This window comes from Leopardus geoffroyi, chromosome C1 (assembly GCF_018350155.1).
Source record: "Leopardus geoffroyi isolate Oge1 chromosome C1, O.geoffroyi_Oge1_pat1.0, whole genome shotgun sequence".
Taxonomy (NCBI): Eukaryota; Metazoa; Chordata; class Mammalia; order Carnivora; family Felidae; genus Leopardus; species Leopardus geoffroyi.
The window spans coordinates 173,209,906-173,222,549 of NC_059328.1; positions in this window are offsets into that span (position 1 = coordinate 173,209,906).

Here is a 12,644-nt window from a genome sequence, read left to right on the forward strand (position 1 = left end):
CAAAAGAAAAATATATAACTATGGATATAGATATTTAGAAAGCAATTGAAATATTTATCAGAGTCTCTAGAAAAAATGACAGGAAACAGGAATAATTTCATAAGAATCTTCACCACCTGGTCACCGCGCTATCATTTTCAAGTCTAGTACCTACTTCTCAAATCCCTTTCCCTTTTTTAATAAACTGCCTCTCAATTCTATCAAGTCCATAGTTTTAGACAATTCAATCTCGAATCACCTAACTTCTCTTCTGTGACACCTTTTTATTTTTTATTTTTTCAATCATATGTCATCTTTTATAATGTAAATCTTTCCAGTTAATTTAGTTATTTTATTGACCCTTTTTTTATATCCCAGATCTATATAAAAAGCCCATAAAGGTTGAGGTAGAAACAACAACAACAACACCCCTGAATTCTCCTATAATATATAATCTACGTCTGCATTAGAGGGTAGGGGCGCTGTGGGAGTGAGGAGGTTAGGGAGGAAACAAGGACTGGTGGTCATGATCGGGTGGGGATGGACAGAAGTCCTAAATCTAAGTTTCTATAGTAGCTAATGAACTTTAAGGATACCTACAAGTCTTCCACTTTAAACAGTATTTCCTGTGACTATGCTGAAGAATATATATCTATGGGCAGTATTAACTGAGTTCTATATTCTGTCCAAGCATAGATAATTGATTTTACATACCAACATATTCTTTATCTCACTTGTAGGTTCATTTTGTTCATTGTGTCCGATTTCTTTAAAGACTGTCATATTTATCTAAATACTCTGTCTGGATTTCTTCCAATTACCAATGTATTTAATGAGTATTTTGTGGCTGCTCAAAATATTAAATCTATGAGATTTTTTTTTTTAATCTGGAAGTAACAAAAGAGATATGCATACACACTGGTGTTCAAAACAGTAAAAATCTAGTGTAAGTAAAGCTAAACCCTTATCTATTTTTTTGTGTGTGAGAGATTTGTATATGACTCATTGTTTAGTGTTTCTTTAGAACACATTGCTAAAGCAAAAGCTAAAAATATCCTAATTATGTGTCCCCAAAAGGAAGATATATCTAAGTTTAAAACAATAGGCGATAATTTCAAGCCATGGTTGAATAAATAAAAATTAAATATTAAGCTTGGGTATAATAATAGAATGTTCTTTTGTGACTACATCTTAATATAAACTATGTATAATATTTGGCAAGAGATGCATAAAATATGACTTTATGTAAACTTTTTCATCTTTACAAATTATAAGTCCTATTCTGGGGAATCTTCCAGCACAAATGACCTAAAGGACAGATAAACTAACTGTAGTCAAAGTCACTCTGTGTAAATACTTATCAGTTAGTCTTTCCCTAAAAAAGTCCTCTGAGGCTTACTGTCTTCACAGGCAGTGAAAATTTTGCCTGCTCATCTGTTTTGTCTGCCTGCAGTACTAACCTCATGCCAAAACTGTATTGCTTCATAAATTAATGAATGCAAGTTCTTGTACAAAGTTCTCAAAACTATAATTGCACACACTGGGGAATATTATCACGAAATGTTTTATATTGTTTGCTTTTCGAACACAACCTGAATGTTGTTGAATATACTCCTGAAAATAGCTAGATCTAATATTAAGCTTTATTTATTGTGTTACTGTTTATTTTATCAGTGGAACAAAATAGCTGTGTCTCCTTACCATTCATTAGAGGAATTGTGAATCGTCTCTTGATATATCTGTATTATAAATTCATAGATCATACATAGATTAATAGATAAAATAACACCTACTATCTTTTGCATTTTAACAATATGGGAATGAAAAGAAAACATATCATGTGCATTTACATAATTTATATCAACATATTAGATAAATTTGATATAATTCTCATTTCTAGAACTGAGCAAGGTATTATTAGGATACAAATTGAGATTACTCTGAAAAATTACACAATGATGCTAAACTCCTTAGTATGAACACATCCTTAGTAGAAATCAAGAGCTACCCATAAATGCAGAACCCACTTTCTTTCTCTTTTTCCAGCTTTATTGAGATATGATTGACACATAACATTGTGTAAGTTTAAGGTGTACAATGTGTTCATTTGATACACTTATAAATACAAAATTATTAAAATATTTAAGATCTACTGTTATAGCAACATTCAACCATATAATACAATATTATTAGCTATAATCATCTTGTTAATCACACTGCACCAAATTTGTTAATCTTCTAGCTCAAAGTTTGCACCCTTTGACCAATATCTCCCCATTTCCCCCATCTACTCTTAAACTCCTAATAACCACCCTATACTCTTTCTTTGAGTTTGGCTTTTTTAGATTCTACATGTAAGTGATATCATGTAATATTTGTTTTTCTCTGCCTGACTTATTTCACTTAGCATAATGCCCTCAAGGTAGAACCCACTGACTTTCAGTCCACTATTCAAGATCATATAATAGCTTTTCATTCAGCTCAAGTTAAAAATGTCTTAGCTGTATCATTTACCAGATCAAAGAAATTTATTTTCTAAAAGAAAAAAAAAGACAACCCTGTTATCTGTTCCTCTTCCTTGGTCATACAAGATATTCTTAAGTTTACAACTGGACAATTATAATTATTTTACAAGTAGTCTTCTGACTATAGTTTGCTATCACCTTTAGTGCTGCCAACTCATGACAACTAAGTGAACACCGTCTTGTCTCTTTCTCATTCTCCTTTTTCTTTTTGGAGTTTTCATTAGTTAGAAGACAGGACTATTCACTCTGTGTTTGATATCCCTTACATTTTCTGTACTTCATTTCTTTATCTTTTTGTGCTGCATTCTATTAAGTTTTTTAACATCTACTTTCAGTTCACCAATTCTCAACTGAATGTGTTATTAACTCCAGAATTAGTAATATCTATTGTTAGTTTTCCTATTGTGGACATATATTTTGTTATAGTTAGGCAATTTATTTAATTTAATTTAATTTTTATTTATTTTTTTGTTTTGAGAGACACTGAGAGCACAAGTAGGGGAGTTCAGGGGAAGAGAGAAAGAGAATCTTAAGCAGGCTCCATGCCCAGCGCAAAGCCAGACACAGGTCTTGATCTCACAACCGTGAGATCATGACCTGAGTCAAAATCAAGAGTCAGATGCTTAACCAACTGAGCCACCTTGGCATCCTATTTATTTTATGTAGTATATTTTATATATTATGTAGAGAGATTATATTTATTTTTTATGATTTTTAAGGATTATTTCTATATTAGAGAGAGAGAGAGAGCACAGCAGGAGAAGGGTAGAGAGGGGAAGAGACAGAATCCCAAGCAGGCTCTACAATGTCAGTGCAAAGCCCCATGCGAGGATTGAACTCACAAACCGTGAGATCATGACTGGAGCCAAGATCAAGAGTTGATATTTAACCAACCGAGCCATCCAGGCACCCCAAGAGAGATTATATTTAAATGGATTATATAGTTACATATCTATTTAGCTATTTTTCAGGATTCTTGGTTAAGTCATTATATCCTTGTAATTCTTATTAACTAGATAATCATCTTCATGCTTATTCTTTATTTTTAAAAGTACTGAATCCATTATTATTTTCTGTATCTGAAAATTCGATCCAATAAAATACTTGTAGCACTATAGTTAAGGATGTTTCTGATGTTTCTTGTTCATATGCTCATTTTCTTGCATTGCCTTTAATTGTGTCCTCAGAGATGCTCATTTCCTTGAAAAAAAATGTTTGAAGTTCTTTTAAGTCAATCATGATGTTTATGATGTTTATCATGATTTTTCTTCAGAATTCATTTCGTTTACCTCTGCCAGAAACTTGAGGAATTTACTGGTCTTTGTCAACTTTATAACAAAATTCATAGTTTGAGATTTTAGGGGGAGGAAGGTCACACAAGGGATTTGAACTTAGGATGCAATTCTGTGTTAAGGCTGACTTCTGTATAAAAAAAAATTCTCTGGGATGAGTTAATTTCTTCTTTCCTCTACTCAATGATAAGGTAACTTTTGTTGCCTTCTTCTGGGAGGAAAAGTGGCTATTTCTTTTCTCCTTTTTCTTGAGAGTGCTGTTGATTGTGTTCTCCATTTAATGAATTGTGGGCACGTACCTAACTTCTCCAAGGTGGCCTTAGCTTGCTTACAGTTTCCTTTCTTCCTTATAAGCATCCATGAAACTACAGACCAAGTGCAAGACAGTAAACAAATACCCTTAGACCAAAATAAATTCCTATTGCTGAGTCTATTTATTGTTAGCTTTTCTTTGTTTCTAACTTCATGTAGATTTTGGCCTTAAAATTCCTTAAAATTCTGTCCTGTCCTTGGTGCTTTCAAAATAGTTGTTTCCTTTATATTCAAGATTTAATCCATCAATCAAACAATTAATTTGAAAGAGATTGCCAAGATGTGTGGCTGGTTTTATAACTAACAACTGAAGTCTGCATGAATTAAAGAAAAAAAATCTTTGTTAATTCTATATAAAGGAAAAGGTAATGGTTACACTTTGGGTCACAGAAAGCAAATCACCCCAACAGCAATGCATGATGCAAAACATGAGACAATAGTCCCTTAATAGCATTTGTGTATTTTTAGTTTTCTTGAAAATATAAACATACTAAATTTTAAGTTTGTGTCTTTAAATATAAAAATGTTTTAGATATTAATAAATTTAACTATGATTATTTTATTATAATCACTAAAGACAGCAAATCTAACTCTATTTTTCTCTTTATTTTTATATAATTTTAAATTATTTTCTTAATATATCAGATGAGGGAATAGGAAAGTCACATAAACAACATTTTTGTACCTTTTCCTTTTTTTAGGTAAGTAACACTACCTGGTAAGAAATATATATTCCTTTATTTCTTCAGAGTCCCAAGATTATTTTATTTTTTAAAATCTCCTCTTTTTACATGTTTGAAACAGGAAAACAGTTAAATGGCAATTATTTTGTTAATAGTTAATAAATAGAAATAATTTAATTAATGTACTGTAATGAGAGTGTTGCTATTATAGAAATAGTAATACTGACAAACATGTATAAGAGAAAATAAATGATTCAGTTTAATAGATAAATGAATTAACTTAGAAAATATATAAGCTCTCATATTTTAATTTCTATTATAATGTTATCATGAATATAAAGTATTGCTGGATAATGTTGGAGATGGTTCAAGGGAATGTTTTCTTTAATAGTGTAGAATAATGAACGGTAAAGATGTTATTACTTAAACTGTTTAAGTTAATTAATAATATTTGTATGCTTTTACTATTTTTTTCTTTAGAAAATAAACATACTGACTTTTAATTTTTGTGCTTTTATTTTATATTATTATTTTAAGATTTTTCTTCCTAAGTAATCTTTACACTCATTGTTAGATTTGAACTTACAACCCTGAGGTCAAGAGCTTCTTGCTCCACCGACTGTGACAGCCAGGCACCATAAGTTTTGTGCTTTTAAGTACCAAAATGCTTCTTTTAGATTTTAATAAATAACTCTGTTTATTTTGTTGTAATCTCTAAAGACAGGTTTCAGTAATCTCTGAAAATGACCCAGAAAGTTCACTGTAGGTTGCCTGGACCATTTCATTTGAACTCGGGTTTTCACCTACATCAAATCCTCCAGGTGCTGGGTACCTGATGTTTTTCAAACAACTACTATAAACAGCTGGTATCTAAACCCATACTGTCTGGTACCCAAGTAAGCCACTTCTCTCCCCACTGGTTCTCATAAATGCCTTTTGTGAATACATGAGTACCCTATAGAGGAGTGAGGGAGAGAACTCAGAATCTGCCACTAGAACACATGTCCTCTTGTTGCGTGCCCCCAGCTCATTCCCTGCGGGATTCCAGAAGGATTGAATATTGTCTTTGCACAAGGTATCAGTGCTTATACCACCACATTCACCTTGTGACTTATTTACCTATTATATATATATATATATATATATATATATATATATATACATATATATATATATCCCTCATTTTGTGTCATGTTCTAGGTACTGTCTTCACCATATCATACTTTATTAAAATAGTAAAAGAAAGATCAATTAAAGAATTATTAAATATTTATATCAGAGGGGGGCTATTTTTTTCTCTCTAATCTTGTCTCTCACCTCTTTTGATAACATCTACATAAGTAAAGGCAACTATTTTGTAAAAAGATAAATTCTGTCTAGGCACCACTTATTTTTTTTCACAAATTGCCAAAAATTCTATTTTTTTTTTTTTTTTGCTTTTCTGATTTCTTCTGATCAACAAATTGTTTCGATATTATAGATACAATTTAAGTTATCATAAATGTGTCAGGTAGTATGTTCTGTGTTTTACATAGTAAATATGATTGAAAATATTAAAAAGAAGTTTAAATTGCTCCAAAACAAGAAACAATTCTCTATATTCCAATCTTCATTTCCCTCAGATATATACAGATACAGTCATTGCTATTTCCCAAACTGTTAATCATAAGCTACAGTTTCATTCATTGCAACAGCAACACACATATTTCACTGTTTTAAAGAGCTATTATTATCGAGAATTGAAGCGCTACATCTTTACTGAAAGATTTAATACATGTATAAAAGCTATAGAATAATTTTTTATATGGCAGGCTATTGTAACCTATCCAACTTTTTTTTTAACAGTTGACATAACTTTAAGGTGAATTGCTAGTGGTTAAGAATCCGAGAGTACATATTAATTAGGCAGGCTTATACCATTTGTAGCTATTTGAGGTGTGCATTATCCCTCCACCCCCACAGGAACCATTATTGCTTTAAAGGCTGGAGCCTACACAAGGCAGCCAAGAGTGTGACAGAGACAGCAGGGGCCCACTCTGAAACTGCTGAGTCCATCTGTCATAGCAAGGATTTTAGCATTTACTTTAAAATCAAATTTCCATTCCAAAATTTGATTTCTCCAACCACTAAGTCTTGCAACACTATGTATTTTTACTCTGTTGCTATTTCTGGAGCAACTAGTCATGACTAGTTCTGCATTAAAACTTGAAGACATGTGTACATAAAAAATCTGTGGGTACGTTAAACTCCATTTTATTGAAAAAGATTGGAGAATATGATATTTTAGGGAATTAAATAAATATATAATTTTCACACACAGTCCCAAGAAATTTATATAGGCAATTTTCAATGTTCAGAGAAAAGGTCAGCTTACAGATTTTACAATGCTTAAAATAATCCTAATAACAATAACACTGTTTATATTTAAATGCAGTTGATAGTTTTCAAGTGATCAGAAAATAAAATTTAACTAACAATATTTCTGAATTATTGGGTGAATAATAGCATATGAATAGTGTATGTAATGTACATACACACACACATATATAGTGCATATACATATGCACTATATATGTGTGTGTGTATGTGTACAAACTCACACCAAAGTGCACTAGAGATGTGTACTATAGCTGTATCTTTATGTACATATTTGTCCCTATATACATATTTGCTCATATATGCATAAGTCCCTACATACTTACGTACTTTTGTGACATAATATTACAAAATCTGTAGTGCTCACTGTGTATCAGCCACTGTGCTCTTAGCTATGTAAATGATTTCAACTGATGATTTTTCCTATCTCAGATATTCACTACCCTTTAACTCATTCCAAAAATAGGATATGGGATAAAGAACTTAAAATGCTTGTTTGAATGAAATGGTAGTTGATACAGGATTGAGAACATCAAACAGGTAATGGAATTATATATTCAATCAATGCCTCTTAGTTGAAGATAGTTGTTTTCTAGAATTTTTTCCCACCTTATCTCTCGGCAATATATTGTTTCTACTAAGAATGAAATGAAAAGTGATGCAATCATTTGATAGAATGTTTGTTCACTCTGACAGGTAAATAGTCTATGAAGAGAAAATTAATGTTGATTTCATCAAAGAAAAACTGTTTGTTGAAAATCAATCAGCTTTCATACACAGCTAAGAAAATAGTCACTGCTTTTCAAGCCATCAAATGCTTTCTGTAAATGTCTAAAACTACAAGATAATTAAAATGTCAACTAGCACTTTTATTAATCATATTTGTGTATTTAAGAAGAGAAATAAATCATAGCATATTTTAATTTCTAGATTTACATACTCGTGTTCAAAATCAAGAGTGAGCAAGTCCTCTCAGCTGCATCTCTAAGTCCTTATACACCTCTCTTCCCTGACACCCCCAGGTAGGCAGCTTTGTTCAGTCATCAAGAAACTGGTTAAAATCAGAATTTGCTTTATTTTATTAAAACATAGGCAAAATTATAATTCTCAAACTGTAACGGTCCTGATTCCAAACTTTAGTTTTTTTTACTTGATGGAACTATAAAATGCTGACAGGCCTAAGAAAAGTTGCCTATCTGTTCATTAGCACATCTTTTCCCATGCAATCAGAGTTCCTTCCTTCTGATATATGTTACATACTGTATCTCAGGGTACACAAGTCTGGCCTAGACATAGAGATCTGTTTTTAATTATTTCTACATTGAGGTATAGTTAACATAAAATGAAATGCACCAAGGTTCTTTTCAGTGAAGTCTGACAATTATTAAACCTGTGTAACTACACTACCCTTGTATTTGCATAAAATCCTAAATACTATGGTCAGTGTGGCCCTATAGAATATACCTAATGGAGCAAAATTCCTGAAAATGCTTATGAAATATAAGCTGTAATTCATATTCTTGATAATTATTTTGTATGATAGCATCAATTAATTCATGCTCCATATATTTTTGGAAATCCTACTATATGCTAGATAAACATTAAAAAAAAGCTGAATGTGAAACAAAAATCTTGAGGATTTCAGTAATGGTGGCAGATATGCTCACACTTTATAATTTTCTTTTTTTTATGTTAATTTTTGAGAGAGACAGAGCGTGAGCAGAGCAGGGGCAGAGAGAGAGGAGACACAGAATATGAAGCGGGCTCCAGGATCTGAACTGTCAGCACAGAACCTGATGTGGGGCTTGAGCCCATGAACCACATGATCATGCCCTGAGCTGAAGTCAGATGCTTAACTGACTGAGACACCCAGGTGTCCCATAATTATCTTTTTTATTTATTACAAAAACATTTAGAAGGAAGACCTTGGGCATAATGGCTAATGAGAGAAGTTGATGTTTTATTCATTCTTGGATTGATCACAGTTTTGCTTGATGAAGTTTCTTGAAAGTCCCATTTTTCCCAAGTTTCAATGAATTTGCATATATTTCTACCCTTGACTTGTTCAAGTGATTTGGTATGCTATGGTTTTCTATATATAATATTATGTCATCTGCAAATAGTGAGTTTTATATCTTCCTTTCTTCAACATATTTTGTTTTTAAACACTGCTGAGTTCAACAGGCTAATGCTTATAGTAAAATTATGTCCATAAGAAGATTTGTTTATAATTTTCTTTCTGTATGTTTTCCTTGTGGAGAAAGTCTTATAATCAAGTTCATAAAAGCTTTGTAATATAATGGTATTTTTATTTATTTTTTCTACTGTTTGAAATAGTTTTAAATACAGTGATTATCCATTCTGTGAAAATATGATAAAACTTAGGTTAGGACTAGTGACTTTTATTATCTATTTATTGCTAATTCATTTGCATGAAAATGCTCAAAATGTTCACAAAGAATTTTTAAAATCTGTACTGGTTTTCAGTATTTTTTACAATATTATTTTGTTTTTCTCTCCTTTTAAAATTATCAGTCTCTCTAATGTTTATTAATTTTATTAGACTTTTCAATGAATAAGCTCTTGGTTTTATTGACTTCCTTTTCAATTAGTGTCTTTACTTATCTTTATTTATTTCCTTCAATATATTCAGATTTACCTAGTTATTTTTCCTAGATTCTTGTGTTAAAAAATTCAATTCACTCATTTATATTTTGGACCTCAAGCACATAGAACTTCGTTTTTGGTTCATGACACATTCTTATCCATATGTAAAATATTGTAAAATCATGAGATTCCATTTTAAATCTAGTTACTAAAGGTAGGGGAAGACCCTCATGTTACTAATTGTTATTAAAATGTAGAAAAAACCCCTCACTGTGAGGATGTAAATTTGGTGTGTATATATTAAAGAAAAATTTAAAAACATAAAATTTGAGAAAAAAAGTATATATTATAATAACACCAATTTCAGTACTGAATATAAATGTTTGAGAAGTCCCACAAATAAATGAACAACAAGATATGTATAAGAATATTTACATGAACATTGTTTTCTCAAAAGAACAAAACAACACAGATACCGTTAGAGTCAAATTTTTTTATTCAAGTCTACTAATTGGTAATTATTATTATTTTTTTGCCTCTTAACTGCAATGAAATTATAGGTGAATTCTCCAATTCTAATTCTTTCAAAGCTGTACTTTATTCCACATGATGCATTTTAAATTTCAGTGGCCATTTTTTCCTATGTCTTATAAATGACTTCTTTTAGTTCTTCAAATCTTTTCTACATATCAGTTTTAAAATATTTTAATCAGCAATCCCAATTCTGGGTATATATCCAAAGGAAATGAAATCAGGACCTCATAAAGATATCTGCACTCCAACGTCCATTGCAGCATTATTCAAAGTAGCCAAGATATGGAAACAAACTATGTGGCTGTCAATGGATGAACAGATAAAGATGTGGTATGGATGAATGTATGTATGTATATTATTTAGTCATGAGAAAGAAAGGAATACTGCTATCTGCAACAATATGATTGAATCTTGAAGGCATTATGCTAAAAGAAATAAACTAGAGAAAGACAAATACTATATGATATCACTTAGAGGTGGTAACTGAAAGAGTCAAAGTCATAGACATGGAAAGTAGAATGGTGGTTACCAGGGGAGGGAGGGTTTGGGAAATGGAGAGACATTGGTCAAAGGGTACAGACTTCAGTTATTAGATGAATAAGTTTGGGCAATCTAGTGTATAGCATGGTGATTATAGTTAGCAATACTGTATTATATACATAGAAGTTGCTGAAAGGGTAGATCTTAAATGTTCTCACCACATAAAAGAAATAGTAATTAATTGAGGTGATGGAGGTGTTAGCTAACACTAAGAGATAGTAATCATTTTGCAATACATAAGTATCAACTCAACACATTGTATACTTAAACTTATATAACAATTATGCTATAGTAAAAATTAAAAAATGAGATAAAATCTTTTCAGATGTTATGTAAAGTGTATTACCTATAAGATTAGTTACTATTCTAATTGTTGATTTTACTGGCTCAAGTATTTTATCATTAGATACATTCCTACATCTTATGGATTCAGTTTTCTTATTCTCAGTCAAAAGTTTTTCTCTTCTTCCTCTCCTTCCTTTCATTCACTCTTTATTTTTTGTTTTATTATTGCTTCCACATGACCTTTTGAATTTCAGATCCAAAATTGTCTTTATAGGGGCTCCTGGGTGGCTCAGTCTGTTAAGCATCCAATTTCGGCTCAGGTCATGATCTTATGGTTCGTGGGCTCATGACCTGCATTGGGTTCTGTGCTGACAGCTTGGAGCCTGGACCCTGTTTCAGAGTCTCTCTCTCTCTCTCTCTCTCTCTCTCTCTCTCTCTCTCTCCCTCACTCTCTCTCTGTCTCTACCCCAATCATGGTATGTCTCTTTCTCTCTCAAAAATAAATAAACATTGGGGCGCCTGGGCGGCGCAGTCGGTCAAGCGTCCGACTTCAGCCAGGTCACGATCTTGTGGTCCGTGAGTTCGAGCCCCGTGTCAGGCTCTGGGCTGATGGCTCAGAGCCTGGAGCCTGTTTCTGATTCTGTGTCTCCCTCTCTCTCTGCCCCTCCCCCATTCATGCTCTGTCTCTCTCTGTCCCAAAAATAAATAAACGTTGAAAAAAAATTATAAAAAAAAATAAACATTAAAAAAAAATTAAAATTGTCTTCATAACAGTTAAAAATTATGTGTCCCATGATTTGTTAAGGGCATAAAGAAACAATGAGGGAGAGAGTAAGAGGAGGTGGTTTTGTTTAATTTCTAGTAAAGACGGTTGATTTTCTCCCCACCTTCTGAAGTCAACAATTTTGAATTAAAATGAAATCTCAGGGGACATCAATAACAGTAAAAGGTAAAACCAACAACAAAAAAATTAGACTCTTTAATGAGTAGGAGAACTCATCTATGCCCCCATATCCTCAATAAAACTTGCTTAGGTTTTCTGTCTAAAATAAATATTTTTTAGTTCTCTTTACTACCCCCCTACCAAGAGTCCTTACTTATGACCATAAATGCCTACTTCCTACACAAAGTCTAGCTAGATTATTGCATCAAATTTTGTTTAATATTTTATATTTATTTTATTTCAAGTCCAAAGGTTTTTAAGAAGTTATGGTTTTTAAGTCTAGAGAGGTCAATTCAGTCATTACTTTTTATATGTGAGCTGAAGTGGCATGCACCATTTCTGGTATTTCCACTAAGTGTTCCATGAATGATTCTCCATGCTCTTTTCATTTCTATGAGTATGACAGTATGATATAGATAAGAACAGTCGCCCTGAAAGCCAGCTGTAAATGATGGAAAAGAAAAATGTAGGAACTTGGAAACTTAAATGAAAGTTTTGAGGTATGTGTTAATTCAGAACAACTATTTAATCCTTTATATAGGAAAGAATTTTTATATTTTATCAGTAT